This window comes from Daphnia pulex, chromosome 12, assembly GCF_021134715.1.
Source record: "Daphnia pulex isolate KAP4 chromosome 12, ASM2113471v1".
Lineage (NCBI taxonomy): Eukaryota > Metazoa > Arthropoda > Branchiopoda > Diplostraca > Daphniidae > Daphnia > Daphnia pulex.
Genome location: NC_060028.1, coordinates 10,494,086 through 10,501,104, shown reverse-complemented (window position 1 = coordinate 10,501,104; position 7,019 = coordinate 10,494,086). Strand labels below are relative to the sequence as shown.

The 7,019-nt window shown below is 37.9% G+C and overlaps 2 long non-coding RNA genes across 3 annotated transcripts; one reads left to right on the top strand and one right to left on the bottom strand.

Moving 5' to 3' along the window:
* Positions 1–131: 131 nt before the first annotated feature.
* Positions 132–2,199, top strand: LOC124208433. The gene is made up of 7 exons (XR_006880436.1): positions 132–221; positions 319–479; positions 566–642; positions 706–871; positions 1,176–1,343; positions 1,813–2,003; positions 2,076–2,199. It is a non-coding gene; the product is annotated as an uncharacterized LOC124208433 (long non-coding RNA).
* A 2,537-nt stretch (positions 2,200–4,736) lies between these two features.
* On the bottom strand, positions 4,737–5,876 carry LOC124208592. 2 transcript variants are annotated; one of them, XR_006880521.1, is made up of 4 exons: positions 5,611–5,876; positions 5,197–5,485; positions 4,994–5,136; positions 4,737–4,934 (listed from the first exon to the last, which is right to left on the bottom strand). It is a non-coding gene; the product is annotated as an uncharacterized LOC124208592 (long non-coding RNA). The 2 variants fall into 2 exon arrangements; XR_006880522.1 differs by having other exon boundaries at positions 5,203–5,485.
* Between the last annotated feature and the right edge of the window lie 1,143 nt (positions 5,877–7,019).

Sequence of the window (7,019 nt, the reverse complement as noted above, 5' to 3'; positions counted from 1 at the left end):
ATAAGTTAATTTAATAAGAACTATTCCGTCCAGTAACTTTAGTCGTCCATGGATGCTAAGGGCTGCCACTAGGTGGCTAAATATTTCAGTGTGTTTAGGGATTGAACTATTCTGCCTTAGTGTATTGGTAGAGGAATGTAGGGGGAGGGGGGTTCTATTTAAGGAGAGTTGAGATGACTGTCGCATCCTTTCTGTTCGGGTTGCTGTTCGAGAACGTACATGTAAGTTATTGCGGGGTTCTTTGTTTCCCGACATTGTTCGTCGTAAAATAGGCTGCTTGGTTATCAAATGTTAATTTAAACTGTGGTGAATTTATAGGCAACATAGCCTACATGTACAATTGATGATTGGCAATTCCATCTGATCATGTGGCCTGCTGTACATTTCCAAAGTGTCGTCTTTTGCTGCATGTTGTATGTCGTGAAATCTTAGCTTCTTCATTGCAGCACGTGCACGTGATCGTTTCCGTGAAGAGTTTAGTAAGTGAAAGAAAATCCCATTTACTTTATTTTCATGCAGTATTGCCATTGAAACTGAAGATCAATTTCATGTTTAGTTATTATAGGTGTACATTTCTGTAGCAGATGTTGCTGTCCAATTTGGCATGTGTCAGACTGTTGGTGAAAGATAATTTTGCATCAGGTTAGTTAGTTTTTCATACACTATGTCTATTGATTCTTAAGACTAATTTCACTTTCCTTATAGGTTGATGATGTCTGAGCAGCATTGCTTGCATGCAGATGGTTTCGTTGCAGCCAGCTGGTGAAATGGTACTGCGAGTTGAACCTGCAGCTGCAGCAATTAGGGCTTGCTTCATCCTGAAGTCTGAAAATGCTTCATGAAGTGTAACCACAGTAGACATCTTCAATTGGTAAATTAATTAAGATTATTAATCTCATCTGGGGAAGTTCCGTGATTTCATTAAAAAGTTGTATTCAGTGCTAAGTTGAACTCTGGTCTGATGTATAAAGTTATTAATCTAATAGCAAATTAAATGGTTCTGGGGTGTTTGTGAAAGTCACCTTGTTCAGTTTGTGCTTGGAATTTTCTTTGCTATCAAACTAAAACATCGTTTTCAGTCACTTTTTTATTCTAATAGTTTTGATCCAATCAACCTTGTCTTGGTTTTTCATACTGTACATTGATGTTAAAGATCAACTTCACTTTCTTAATAGGTTGATGGTGTCTGATCTGCATTGCTCGCAAGCAGATGGTTTTGTTGCAGCCAGTTGGTGAAAGGTTAGCTCGAGTAGACCTGAAACTGCTGCGAGTAGGACTTGTGTCACCCTGAAGTGTGAAAATGTTGCATGAAGTGGAACTGCAGTTGAAGACATCTTGAATTGGTAAATTGACTAAATTTATTTTTATCAACTGGGAAAGTTCCATGGTTTTATTAGAATGTATTCAGGGTGAAGTTGAACTATGATGTAATGTAAAAAGTAAAATCTAATAACAAATTAAATGGTTCTGGTGTTCAGCTTGTGCTAAGTTGGAATTCTCTTTCTGATCAAACTAGAACACAAGTTCCTATCCCTTTTTACAAAAATCTTGATTCAATCTTGTCTTGTGATTTTTTTAAAGCATTTCAATTTTATTGTATTGTAACTAAGTAAAAGTAGAAAAATATTTTCTTGCTTAACATGCTTTTTTAACATGGTAGACTGTACAATCTGTTCATTAATTCTTTTTTTCCACAGCAGATTGCTGTTAAGTTATTGCGGGGTACTTTGTTTCCCGACATTGTTCGTCATAAAATGGGCTGTTTGGTTATCAAATGTTAGTTTATTATTTCAGTGTGTCGTCAATTTACAGGCAACATAGCCTACAAGTACAACCCAATTCCATCTGATCATGTGGCCTGCTGTACATTTACAAAGTGTCGTCTCTTGCTGCACGTTGTACGTCGTGAAGCTTCTTGGGTCAAAAAAACTTTTTCGTTCTGTTAAATTCTATGTTTACGTGTAAAACTGTCAATGCGGTGGTGTAGAGGTTGGGTGAGAAAGGTACGTGTTTCATCATTATCAAACAGGTACAATACCCGCAAGGCTCAGCCATTTGATATTGGTTGTTTGTAGACCCATCCCTAGCAACGCCAACCTAAAGAAGGAAAGGCCAGTTTGCATTTCCTTCGCGCTTGAAGGTCATGGAGATCATTATGTAAAACGTATAATGCGACAGCGGAGAGGTTGGGTGAGAAAGGTACGTGTTTCATCATTATCAAACAGGTAGAATACCCGCAAGGCTTAAGAGGTGAGGGTGATCAAAAAATCGTATAAAAAGGAGAGAGAAAAGGCCAGAGACATCAGTCGAGTGAGCATCTCCGACACGGCAACAACTGCAGCGCACTATCTGTCACCATCTGCCTTCTTCACCGTATTGCCAGTTCGCATCTATGGGTAAATATTCTGTTTTATACATTGAGATTGGCATCAATCCTACTTTTTTCCTTATGTATGCCTGTTATTATTTAATATTTATGTTTGAATTTGTTTAATGAGTAGTTAATAAGGCGTCATATGCTGTTGGGTGTTGTATCGTTGAAGGCTGGGTCGACCACTGCTGACCGATGTCTCCTGGGTATGACCGCAACGCCGTCGCCTTACTACCCAAAAGCAACTTACGCAACGACCAGTTCCTGCACCGAGGTCTACAAGTACTACTACTAAGGAACCGGAGTTAGCACAACTTACGGTGCCCCGAGCCACTACACTGACGTCCTGAAGTATTACTCTGCTCCGAGTTACTACACCACGAATGCGACGGAGTGCTACATGACTACGCACGCTGCCCCATCCTGCTACACGAGGCTCCCAAGTATTACTCTGTTCTCAGTTACTTATTGCACCGAGTTTCCTAAATACTACTCTGTTCCCAGCTGCTACACCGAGGCTCCCGCTGATTACTCCACCAAAACGGTCGAGTACTACACCGAAGCGGCAAAGTACTTTTCTGCTCCGATCTACGCAACCACAACTGAGGCGGCCAAGTATTACGCAGTCCCGACTTACTACACAGAAGCTGCTCTTTCGTGCCGTTGAACAGAAATACTAAACTGATGCTCCAATCTACTACACCGCGACCTACGCTACACCTAGCTAAAACACCGCAGCCCATTACTACACCGAAGAAGCCGCCTATTACACAACTACGTACGCTGCCTAGTTCACTACATGAGGAATTTAAGTATTACCCTGCCCCAAACTACTACCAAACTGAGGTTAATATGTATAAAATCAGCAATTCTCCCGACTATGTCGCCTACTTACGCTTCTCCGACCTATACACCGAAGTATTTATCTGGATGTGTTGAAAGATTGCTGAAATACAAGATTGATAAATAACAAGTGCATGTTTCTATTTTCTGCTTATGTACTTTTCCTGCTGCTGATAATTGCATGATGTGAGAAAATATTTCTGAGTGCTATGTAAACTTACAATATTGATCTTGCAAAATACAACAATAAAATTCAAACTCGTGTTTTACATTTCAATAATATTCAAACTTTTCATTTTATAAATATTTTGTTATCATTAAAATTCTAAGTCCAACAAACAATATTATTTACAAATATCTAAAAATTCAAAGTCCACTATTTTTTTGCTAAGTCCAGACTTTTGTTTTTGAAAAAAATTTTAAAAAAATTCCCCCTACACAAAATTTTTTAAAAAATTTTCGCGAATTATTTTATACAAATTTTTTATTGCAACAAAATTTATTTAATCGAATATTTTATTGTATACATAATTTTTTTTTTAAACATTTACATTATTTATTTTTCCTGTGGCCCCCAGGGGGGGGGGCCTGTCGCTTTCTCTACCGCGATAATAACATGATGCAAGTTATATGCAAGTTATTATTTGTTTGGCGCAGAAAGCTTGTTTTATCTAGCAGTTCTCGACTGTGTCAAACCTGATATTGATCAGGTTGCCTCAGTCGTATACTGCATGATTGAATGAAAACTCGAAAGACAACAGATCAAACTTTTGAATCAGCAACACAAAAAGCAATTCCTTTTTTTTTGGCATAAACGACAACACAAAAATTTTTAAGTCAGGAGATGGAACAGCTCAGCTACAACAGCACAGCAACTTCTGGATTAAACTGCAACCACATGCTCCATACAATGGTTCAATCTGTCTTTGTCACACCTTTCACCATTTGGCTGCAACAAGGTAACCACCACCAGCGTTAAAGAAGAGTTTGTTATACCTGTTTAAGAAAAGAAATTATTTTCGAGAAACACAACTCTGTAAACATGTATACTCATTATAACAAAAGAATACAAAGAGTACAGAAAACTACGCAGTCCAACAGAATGACTTTGATATCTGATTTGAAATTTCTATAGTAGCAGAGCAAATTGGTCTACTCTCTAGTCATGTTAACTAGATCTGTAGTACTTTTGAAAGACATTTGATCAAAATAATTACTTGTTGCTGTTGCATGGGATGAGACGTACGTCTAAAAACAGGCAGCGAGACACACGAGGCACGCCATTTCGGAAATGTACAGGCACTTCCAAGTCTGAGTTGAATGATTTGGCAACAGCTCAGCTACAACAGCACAGCAACTTCTGCATTAAACTGCACCCGCATGCTCCATACATTGGTTCAATCCGTCTTCATCACACCTTTCACAATTTGGCTGCAACAGGGTAACCAACAGCAAACAAGAAGTGTGTTTGTTATACCTAATTAAGAAAAGAAAATTACCATGAGAAAAACACAAGATAAACATAAAATAATTATACTTTTGCTGAAGCATGGGATGAGACGTACACCTGGGAACAGGTGGCAAGACACACAAGTACAGCTACCGCAGGATAACACTGGCACCACATGCTGCATACAACAGGGGATCAGTTTTCATCACACCTTTCACCATCTGGCTGCGACACGTTAACCACAATGTAAAACAAGTGTGATTATTATACCTATTTGAGAAAAGAAAATTACCATCTGAAAACACAAGATAAACATAATATAATTATACTTTTGCTGTAGCATGAGATGAGACGTACGCCTTGGAACAGACAGCAAGACACACGAGACCGACACGAGGCACGACATTTCGGCAAAATATACTTTCAAGTCAGAGTTTCAGTTTGGCAAAGTGGTTTTTACATGCTAAATCACCTGTAAATTTACACATCGATATTTTACATTCAATAACCCTAACAAATTAGCAAGAAATACCTTTACATTTTCATCTTGAGAAACGTCACGACCAGTAACAAATCGGCTGCGTCTTGAAACAAAATGGTCAAATTTTCTTCTTCAAGACACAGGCGCCACCTGGTGGTGAACATCATTTTAGCCACCTAGTGACAGCCATAAGATTCCTGTTCAAATGACTGAACGGAACGGCTGGATTGATTGCTTGAAGACGGCACGCAACAGCTCAACTTGAATTCGCTACGCCTTTCACTCGCTGGCACGAAATGAATCAAGTGAGATAAACACTAGATTACTCCAGCAGCTTTCCCTATGACACAACATACAAATGATTTAGTTAGCTATTAGACTTTCACCAACTTTTTTAACATAAAAATCTATAATATTAACAGAACGTATGGGGGGAAAGACAACAAATGAACAAACTAAACTTACAATTTTCTGAAGAAATCGCCTGCAGCTGTAAGGCACCCGCAACTGTGTTTGAGTTCAGACTTCCAACTAACTTTGGCATCAAGCAGTTAGTCATGTTGACTCTTAAGGAAATATAGCAATTAATATTCCAACAGTGATGCAAAAAGGTAAAGTTAGTTGCTTGCTACCTACTACAGATGTTCAGAAAAATACAAATCTAGTTATGTGTCATACATTTTTTCATGTGACTTCTCCCAAGTTGCTGCAATAAACCTGAAGATTACCCATTGGCCATGGCCTAGATTATAGTTACCATATTTGATATTTCTCCATGACAGAAAATACAATTTGTGAGATCAAATAAAATTTCTAATTTCAAAAGAAGAAGAACACTTGTCTGTCAATTGCATTTTTTGTAGAAAACATGTTTGGAAAAACAATATGTCCATGCTGGTGTTAGTGACCATACCAAATTACCAAGATCAATAGAAACTACCAATAATTATGGTTAATATTAATTAAATGTGTGAAAAAGTAACTTGCACAGTAATGAACTTGAATTTACCTATGACATAATCGGTAGTTTTCGTGGGAACAAAGGCACACTTTTGACAACAAAACAAAAATTTGACATGAATCCGCCATTCCGCCATGACATTAACAAAAGAGGACACATGTCATCTATTGGACACGTGTGAAACTCGGATAACAGAAACATGTAACCCAAAGCAATACAGTTCTTTAGATACTGATATAACTTGAACGGTGCACTTTTTTTTGCTTAAATCTAGCTTGAAATCCTTAGAAATTTACCTAGAACAAAGTTCACTTGTTAGTTTTATGCAAATTTTCCGGAAATATACCGGAAGTAAGCGATAGCGCCTTAACTACTGAGCTGTCGTCAAAATAAATCAATTTTTCGTGATCTCCGTTAAATTTGGGGTCGAATAGAGGGAATTTAAACGAAATCCAAGATTTGGTCAAAATCGAGATTTTGGACGATTTGGGGGTAAACCGGAAGTACGCAAAAACGAAAAATAAAACATGAACTATACCTCAAATTTGACGATAATCACGGTTATTTTGTGCGCCAAAATCACGGTTATTTTGTGCGCCAAATGAATATTTCCTGAACTGCAGACTCATTTACAAACCGGAAGTAGACAATTTTTAAGCACATTATTGAAAATCTATCAAGTGAGCTTTGTTGCTGTAACAAAAACTGACACCCTTTTTCCAAAATGACCTAATCGAAGCAGCGAGAAATTTCTTCAGAGATGTGCAAAGTAAACGTAACTAAACTGATGTTTCTGACAGGTGGGAAATAATCAAAGGCAAAGGCCGTCTAGCCTCAGAAAGAAACGTTGAAAAATAACATGAAAACAATGTCCGCTCAAGCCGTTGACACTCAATTGAAAGAACCAACAAAC